Source organism: Sapajus apella, unplaced genomic scaffold (genome assembly GCF_009761245.1).
Source record: "Sapajus apella isolate SASKATOON/1434 unplaced genomic scaffold, GSC_monkey_1.0 scaffold137, whole genome shotgun sequence".
In the NCBI taxonomy this organism is placed as follows: domain Eukaryota; kingdom Metazoa; phylum Chordata; class Mammalia; order Primates; family Cebidae; genus Sapajus; species Sapajus apella.
Window position 1 is genome coordinate 3,090,401 of NW_022437077.1, and position 9,339 is coordinate 3,099,739.

The window sequence follows — 9,339 nt, forward strand, 5'->3', positions numbered from 1 at the left end:
TTATTTCTCCGTCTGGCAGCAGGAAAGGATTGAGTGGAGGCCCCCTTTCTGTGTTTCTAGGCAGATGCTGCTGCTATTTGCTGGAAGAAGAGCTCAGGACCTTGGGAGGAGGAGCAGGGCTGAGCAGGCCTGGACATGGGGCGCTTCCCCAGAGGGCCATGGGAGAGGGGCCCCTGCAGTCTCAGGTCAGGCCTGCCCTCTGGTTCTCCACCTCCTGGGGACAACTCAGCCAGCTTGAGGGGGTCTCCCATCCCAGGCAGGCAGGAAGCCAGCTATGCAGGCCAGCAATGGCAAGTGGGCAGAAGGGTGTAACTGGGGCAGGGACCTAAAGGGAGGTAAAGGACAGAACAAAGTGTCCCCCAGGCCCCTCCTGTCAGGGAGGGGAGCAGCTGAGAAACTCATCCTCACCTGGATATTTGGGACGAATACAGTCACCCTTCCAGGGGAACTTGCAGTTTAAAAGAGAAGTCTGAATAGAGCAATGCATATCTCAAAGGAATACTTTGCTCCAGTGAATTTCAGGTGTCTATAGCAGATCTCTTTTTCAGGTCAGGGGCTCCTGTCCGGAGTAACCCCTTCCCATCACCACCCAATAAAAGAAAAAATATACTGGACACCGTGGCTCACGCCTGTAATCCCAGCACTTTGGGAAGCCGAGGTGGACAGATCACCTGAGGTCGGGAGTTTGAGACCAGCCTGACCAACATGGTGAAATCCTGCCTCTACTAAAAAGATAAAATTCATCAGGCATGGGGGCATGCACCTGTAATCCCAGCTACTCAGGAGGCTGAGGCAGGAGAATCGCTTGAATCCATGAGGTGGAGGTTGCAGTGAGCTGAGATCGCACCATTGCTCTCCAGCCTGGGCAACAGGAGCAAACTCTGTCTCAAAAAAATAAATAAAAGAAAAAAACAACAACAACAGGGGACACACCTGTTTCACCTTCTCACAGGAGAGAAGGGTGTTGGCAGTGTGGCACGGGGCCGTTCTGAGTTCTGACATCACGCTAGGATCGTCTTAGGCTCACAGCGTTTAATACGAACTTCCCTGCATAGTAAGGGATACTATATTGCCTCATTAAGTTGTCAGAGCCACTCCATGGGGCTGTAGATGTAGGGGAGTTAAATAAGGAGGCTAAGCATGGAGGTGAATGACATGTGTCACCTACTCACAGATGGCAGAACTGGATTCAAACCCATCGTCTGACCCTAAAGCCCACTTGGCTGCTAGTCATTCTGTTAGGCCGGCCACACTTCTCTGCAGTTCCTAATTATGACCACCAGGCGGCGCCACTACTCCATGCATGAATACTCTCCGCACTGTTCGGATGAGGCTTAGATTACTGCTTTCTGATTTACCACAGTAATATTAGCAGCTACTGTTAATTTAGCACTTGCTATGTGCCAGGCCTGCACTAAGCACTAAATGCTTTATTTCATATATTTCTCACACAGCTGTAAGATTTGAGAGCAGACTATGCTTCACAGAAGCACAGACAATGCTGTTCGAAACCAAGTCTGTCTTCAAAGCCCGTCCTCTTAACCATATCCTCAGTGGAGGTCACAAACCAGACACTCGGAGGCTGCATTTGGTTGGCAGACTCGGTTTTGTTGGTTGGTTCGTGTTGGGTTGGTTTTTTGTTGTCTTTGGCTGGCATGGTGTCCAACACACATTGAATTTAAATGCTTTTTGCAGGGCAGTCGTTCTCCACTTAGCCCCAGTCCCCAGCATTCCCTCTCGTCCCTCTGTCTCCTTCCTTTGCTTATGTTATCTGCCTTTGCTTATGTTAGAGCAATGCATAACATACACGTTGGAATTTGCGGCTACCTCTGTGGTTATGAGTTTATCGCCTCCATTTATGCTAATAATATCTCGTGGATGGGAGTCAAAGGATTCTAGAGAAGCTTGGAGTTTTTAGGAAGGCACACAGGAAAGGTGACAAATGGCGTGGCCTAGAGTCATTGTGGAGATGTGGGAGGGAGCCCCGTCCGTCAGTGTCTGCCCCGGTCTTATCAGTAAATGTCCCTGTGCTCTGTCAGCACAGCGTGAATGGCACCTGCAGAGACGTGTGGGCTTCCTGGGCTGGACAGCGGTGCGCTGGAGGCGAGCATGCCACATTTCAGCCTCGCAGTGCCCTCCCTGAGAGTGACCTGCTTACTGCGCACCCACACGGAATCCTTCCCGATTTGCGCCTGTTTCCTTTCACCCGGCCCAGGAACCAGTGGTTGGACTTAACCAGCATCGATGGAGCGCCCCATCTATCAGGGACAGAACTGTGCTGCCCCAGACTCACACATTGAAGTTCTAACTCCCAGTGCCTCAGAATACGACTGTACTTGGAGATAAGGCCTTTACAAAGGTGATTGAGTTTAAAATGAAGCCATTAGGGTGGGCCCTAATTCAGTCCACCAGGTGTCCTCATAAGAAGAAGAGACTCGGACATGCAGGGAGACCCCAGGAGTGTAGAGGCACAGACACAACCATGTGAGGACACAGAGGAGATGGCCATCTAGAGAGGCCACAGAAGAAACAGCACCCTCTGGCACCTTGATCTTGGACTCTTAGTCTCCAGAACTGTGAGAAAATTAATTTCTGTTTTTTTTGTTTTTTGTTTTTTTTTTTTGAGATGGAATCTTGATCTGTCACCCAGGCTGGAGTGCAGTGGCATGATCTTGGCTCACTGCAACCTTCACCTCCCGAGTTTAAGTGATTCTCCTGCCTCAGCCTCCTGAGTAGCTGGGATCACAGGCAAGCGTCACCACACTCAGCTAATTTTTGTATTTTTAGTATGGATGGGGTTTCCTCATGTTGGTCAGGTTGGTCTCAAACTCCTGACCTCGTGATCTGCCTGCCTCGGCCTCCCAAAGTGCTGGGATTACAGGCATGAGCCACTGCGCCCGGCCAATTTCTGTTGTTTAAGCCATTTCTGTTGTTATGGCAGCCCAAGCTGGCTAATACGCTGTCCATCAAACGTGGGCCGGGCAGGGCTTAGACAGGGCTGGCTGAGCTGAAAATGTAAGTCTGTGGTCAGCAGCCAGCCTCACAGGGCACAGTAGCTCATGCCTGCGATGCCAGCACTTTTGGAGGCTGAGGCAGGAGGATCACTTGAGCTCTGGAGTTCAAGATCAGCCTGGACAACATAGGGAGACCCTGTATCTACAAAAATTATCCCGGTGTGGTGGCACGTGTCTGTATTATCAGCTACTCAGGAGGCTGAGGTGGGAGGATCACTCAAGCCCAGGAGGTTGAGGCTGCAGTGAGCAGAAATTGCATCACTGGACTCCAGCCTGAGCAACAGAGTAAGAACCTGTCTGAAATTAAAGAAAAAAAAGGCAGCCTGACAGGGGAAGACGAAGGAGCTTGGAGACCACCCTCCTACTCCCTACTCCCCTGTGTGAAACCCATGCGTGGTGGGATTAATGAATGTGCTTTGTTTGTTATGCTCTTACTCTTAGTGATGAGAACCACTTCTTCATAGATGAGAGCTTAAAGAAGCCAAATTCTTGGTTTTTAAGTTCAAAAAGATGGTCTAGGAGTAAGAGGAAGCTGAAGGGGAGATGCCATCTGGCTCTCTTCAGATTGGAAGGGTCCATCTACCACCAGCAAAGCGAGGAAAGGCCCACCTAAATGGACATCCCTGTGAGATTTCAAGACATGGTGAATGAAGAGAAAATCTAAAAGTTACCAGAGAAGGGGGCGAAAAGTAAACCACATACAAAGAAATGGGAAGCAGAATAACATTCAACACACACCAGCAAGGCTGGAAATGAGAAGGCAATGAAGCAGCGACTTCGAAATTCAGAGAGAAAGTTATTTTCAGCCTGGGTGTCTTTACCCAGTCAAACCATCAATCAAGTGTGAGGGCAGAATGAAAACACTGGCAGAGCTGCACCTTTATTTCTCATCTATCCTTTCTTCGAAGGTGCCTGGAAGATGTGTTCCACCACCACAAAGCAGCAACGTAGGAAGGAGGACTGGATGGAATCCGATAAAGAGAAGACCTGCCATAGAGAAAAGCAAAGGAATTTGCTAAATTATAAAAGGAAGTGTCTGATGACGCTGGGAATCTGCCTGAGAAAGAGATTAAATTGGAGAACAAAGTGTCTGGCCATAGTCAGAGCGGGCTTACAGCTCTGAGCTCTGGGGGGAAATGAGTGACGGAGAGAGGAAAATGAAGCATTATTCAAGGAAAAAAATAAAGTACGCAGCTTGACCCATCAGCAAACATGAGTTAGAGAACAGGAATTATGTGGCCTGGAATTTCACTTCACCACAATTACCGTGTAGTTTCCTGGGAGGACCTGGAGGGAGAAGCAGGATGGAGGAGGAGCACTAAATTCTTTTTTTTCCACGAAAAGACGTGAATATAAGGCATTTTAAAATCTATACATCAAGAAAGAGCAGTGTGTGCATATTCATTTGTTAAATAATGAAAAGTTGAGAGTATTTACCCCCAGCTGGTGAGAGTCGGAGATTGGAAGGAGGGAAGGGCTGAGGACACTCTGATTTCACTACAAGCTTCATGGTCCAGTTTGACTTTTTTTTTTTTTTTCTCTCTGAGATGGAGTCTTGCTCTGTCACCAGGGCTGGAGTGCAGTGGCATGATCGCTGCTCACTGCAATCTGCACCTCCTGGGTTTGAGCAATTCTCCTGCCTCAGCCTCCTGAGTAGCTGGGACTGTAAGTACACGCCACCATGCCTGGCTAATTTTTTGTATTTTAGTAGAGATGGAGTTTCACCATGTTGCCCAGGCTGGTCGCGAACTCGTGAGCTCAAGTGATCCTCCTGCTCTGGCCTCCCAAAAGTGCTGGGATTACAAGCATGAGCCACCATACCCTGCCCAATTTCACTTTTTAAGCCAGGAATATGTAGCCAGCCCTCCATATCCATGGGCTCTGCATGACGTATTCAACCAACCACAGATCAAACACATTTTTTACAAAATACAATAGTAAAAAAATATATAAATAAAACCAAAACAGTTTAACAACTCTTTACATAGTAGTTATATTGGACAAGGTGTTATCAGTAATCTGGAGATGATTCCCAGGATACAGGAAGATATGCATAGATTATTTGCAAATTCTATGCCATTTTGTATAGGAGACTTGAGCATCTGTGGATTTTGGTGTCTGTGGAAGGTCCTGGAACAAATCCCCTGTAGATATCAAGGGTTGATGATATTATTACAGTTTTCAAGTTGAAGTCAAGGACCTTGAAAACCAGCACTCTTACATGCACGTAGATGTTACTTGCTCTTAAAAAAAATCATGAAAGGCCTGTGTCGGGCACTGCCGGCATGAATTTTACACTGCCAGGTCCGAGTCCCCTTTTCTTGTCCCCCTTGAGCCCTTTCTAATCCTGACGGCGTCTTAGCCCAGCAAGGGCTACTGTGACAGGGTTTGGATTCCAGGGCAGGCTTAGCTTGCTGCCTGGTGGGCTGTGTTCTTTCCAGGCCCTTGGTCTCTCACCCACCCAAGAATGGGAGGGAGGACCCCGTTGAACGTGTCGTGCTTATAAGTAAACGTCGGACCCCAAAGAGTGTTGCAGAAAGTGATTTATTTAGACAGACAGAGAAAGGAGCAAGATAAAGCTTCCATGAGGTCGTGGAAGGGGATCCAGATATGGAGTCCATACCAAGGTGGGGGAAGGGGACTTTTAACCTGGGAGGAACTCCCCCCCCTCCTTTAAGCTTCCCAGACTATGAAAGGAGTTCCCTTAAACTTCCACTGGAGTGATCGATCTTTGATTATTTCCGGCATGCTAAAGTTTAAACAAAGACCTCTAAGCCCCTGAGTCAGGGAGGCGGGGAGGTATGGCGCTGGGAAGTTCTTGCCTTTGAAACTTCGCCCCCTTGTGGACCCAGGAGGAGAACACATTCCCTTACTGCCATAACAAAATATCACAGACTGGGCGGCTCAAGCAACAGAAATTGATTTTCTTGCAGTTCTGTAGACTGGAAAGTTCATGATCAAGGCGCCAGCATGGCTGGCTTCTGGTGCGGGCCCTTCCTGACTTGGAGATGGCTGCCTTCGCTCTGTGTCCTCACATGGCAGGCGGGAGGGGGTTCTGGTGTCTCTCTCTTTTTTTTTTTTTTTTTTGGTTTGTGACAGAGTCGCGCTCTGTCACCCAGACTGGAGTGCAGTAGTACAATCTTGGCTCACTGTAACCTCTGCCTCCCAGGTTCAAGCCAGTTCTCCTGCCTCAGCCTCCCAAGTAGCTGGGGTTACAGGCACACGCCACCACACCTGGCTGACTTTTGTATCAGGGTTTCACCATGTTGGCCAGACTGATCTCAAACTCCTGACCTCAGGTGATCCACCCACCTCAGCCTCCCAAAGTGCTGGGATTACCGGTGTGAGCCACCACTCCCAGCCCTGGTGTCTCTTCTTATAAGGACACTGATCCCACCATGAGGACCCTGCCCTCATGACCTATTCTCAGCCTAATCACCTACCAAAGGCCCCATCTTCAAATACCATTGCCTTGAAGGTCAGAGCTTCAACATAGGAATTCTGGGGAGACACGATTCAGTCCCCAGCAGAAAGCGACAGTGAAATTGCAGCTGGCCTCTGCATTTCGACCCCCTGCCCGCCGCCATTGATTAGAAGGTCTCCAAAGTGGTTTCTGCTTTGCACTTGCTCTTCAGAAAGCTCGTTTCTGTCCTCTGATTCCCTTCCCATGCCTCGAAGTCAGTCTTGGCCTTGGGTACAGGGGCATCTTGCCCACAGGCACGTGGTTAATGCATAGTGGTGCAGGGCCCAGGGCCGAAGTCCTGACATCAGGACTGTGGGCTCCTCGTCCAGTGCTCTCTCCCATGGTGCCCGCGAGTACATGACCAGTTTCCAGTGGCATTCTGCGTCATGGCAATTTGGATTCCTGTCCTTCACTGTCACTACCTCCTCTCGCCTGGATGACTATGCAGCCTCCTGACAAATCGTCCCATGTCCACTCCTCCACCCCCGCCACCCACTTCCCTCTCACCGCCAGAGAGATCCTGTAAAGCTGCCATCTGGGGCCTGCCTCTCCTAAACCTAGATGACTTCCTGTTCTTACAGCACAGTCCAAACCCCTCTTGGCCTGGCCAGGCCCCTGCTGGCTTCTCTCATATCATGCCATGTTGCCCTTTGGCCATTTCCCAGCCAACACTGGTTTCCTTGCTATTTCAGAGCAAGCCAGCGTCTTCCCGCCCCAGGCCTGTGTGTGCCCTTCTTCTGCCAGGAACTCCGTTCTGCCACTCTCCTTGCCTGTTCTTTGCTTCCTTCGGGTCTCTGCTCAACAGCCAGCTCCGTTCCCTCTCCGCAGTGCCACGGGCTGCCCAGCCCCTGTCATGTCACCCTATCATGCCATCTTGTCACCATCTCACACTTCCTGCTAACTCATTAGCACATTTGTGCACGTAAATGTTGATCGTAATCTTTCCTGTTGCCCAGGAGGTTGACCAGGGATCTCCGCGGAGGAGAAGGGGTGTACGCGTTGCAGGAACTGATTCCAGTGGGGCCGCACCTCACCTCCCGCCCTGGGCCCCTCACACTCATCCCTCAGCTCACGGGAAGGGTGGACAGCGGCTCCTCCCTGGTCAGCACCTGTATGCGTCCGCACCACCAGCCCCTGCAAGAGAATGACTGCAGGCTGGGGCGGGCCTCCAGGGTACCTCCTCAAAAGGCCTTCCTTCCCCATCTTCTCCCCTTGGAAAACAGGCCTCCTTTTATTCTTGCTCATAGCTGTGATTTTCAGACCTTCTCAGCACCCTTGCTATCAGAAGTCTTCTCGATGTCTGTGGGTGTCCTTGTTTAGGGATTATTTCTCCTGCTATCCTGAAGTCCAAAAGGCTGGAGATCTGCCTGGTCTGTGTCACTTGTCACTTTGCCACAGCAGCCGGCACTTAATAGGAGCTCATTAAATGCTTGCTGAATGAATGCGAATTGACCTGTTTTTGTATTTAATGGAAACCTCTGGAAGGCAGCCTCCCTCCACCTGGGACGGAGCTCTAAGGTAGAAGGTCAAACACAGGCAAGGCCAGGCTGGCAGAGAGATGGGCAGGTGGTGGTGGGTAGCCAAACCTTCGGGTAGCAGGGACAAGTTTGGAGTGGGGACGGAAGCAGAGCTTGTGCCCTGAAGACAAGAGTGAAGCGGGGACCCGAGAGATGAAGGGTGACACTGCTCTTTTCACTTTCAGGCCCAGGTTCTTAAAAAACATCATGTAATAAAACATGAGAATCTGAGCTGTTACGAGCCAGACCCCTACAAATAGGCCATCATTTGCAATCCCAACAAGATTTCTCTGGGAATGGTAACAGTATTCCCACTTCCCGGATAAGGAAAGCAAGAGCTAGAGAAAGATAAGCAAACAACATTTCTTATGTTAAATTGTCCCAGGCAATTCACACATACTGTCTCATTTAACCAGTAGGCTGAGCCATAGCTATTACCACTACAGTTTTGCATAGGAGGAAACCAGATCTCCAAGTGGAAATTCTTCCAGGTGTCACAGCCAGAGAGGGTAGGGTTGGTCCTAGAACCCCAAGGCTGTTGCCATCCTCAGTCTGATTTTTGCCAGATGCTGTGCAACCTCCATTGTGCCTGAAGTCTCTCTGGTCCTGCTGGTATTCACACTCTGAGCCAAGCTCTCTCTCTCCAAACTGTATCCACTCCCCAATGTCATCATCTTTTTCCTTCATTCAAAGGACAGTGACAGCTCATCTGGTCCACTTTGCCAGGATAAGGCCATTTTGCAGAAATAAATGTGTCTAATAACTCATGCATGTCCCCTTATACATGCTGAAACCAAAGAAAAAATAAGCCTGCTACGTGATGCCTGCAGGGGCAGCCGCTGGGCGTAGGATGGTTTGATCCTGCACCGAATGTCCCCAGACCACCACGTTTGAGTTCGTGTATTTCTTTCCCTTGCCCAGAACTGCTTCTCTTGGCTTTTGCTGCGCCCGCCTGTATCAGACAGTTTTTTGCTGACTTCCCTCATATGCTAAAGGCTGGAAGATAAAGTTGCTGGGGTTGTGTGTAAAGGGATGATCTCGGTGCTTTTTGAAAGTCAAATCCCAGGGCTTTAGCGCCTGAGATCTCTCCGTCTTGGAGTTTTGCTTCCTACGTGCAAGTGGAAGAAATTTGGAAAAGGAGAGATGTGGGGTCTGATGTCATTTTAATTCTCAGCTTCATACAAATTATGTGACCTCCAACAAGTAACTTGGCCTCTCTGGGCAACACATTTCTCCCGTGAAAATGTGTAATGGTATATACACAAAAGCATAGCTGTGAGTTCCACAAACTTGCGTCTTTCCTTCAGGGCACATTTCCTCAGGACAGCGGTCCCCAAACTTTTTG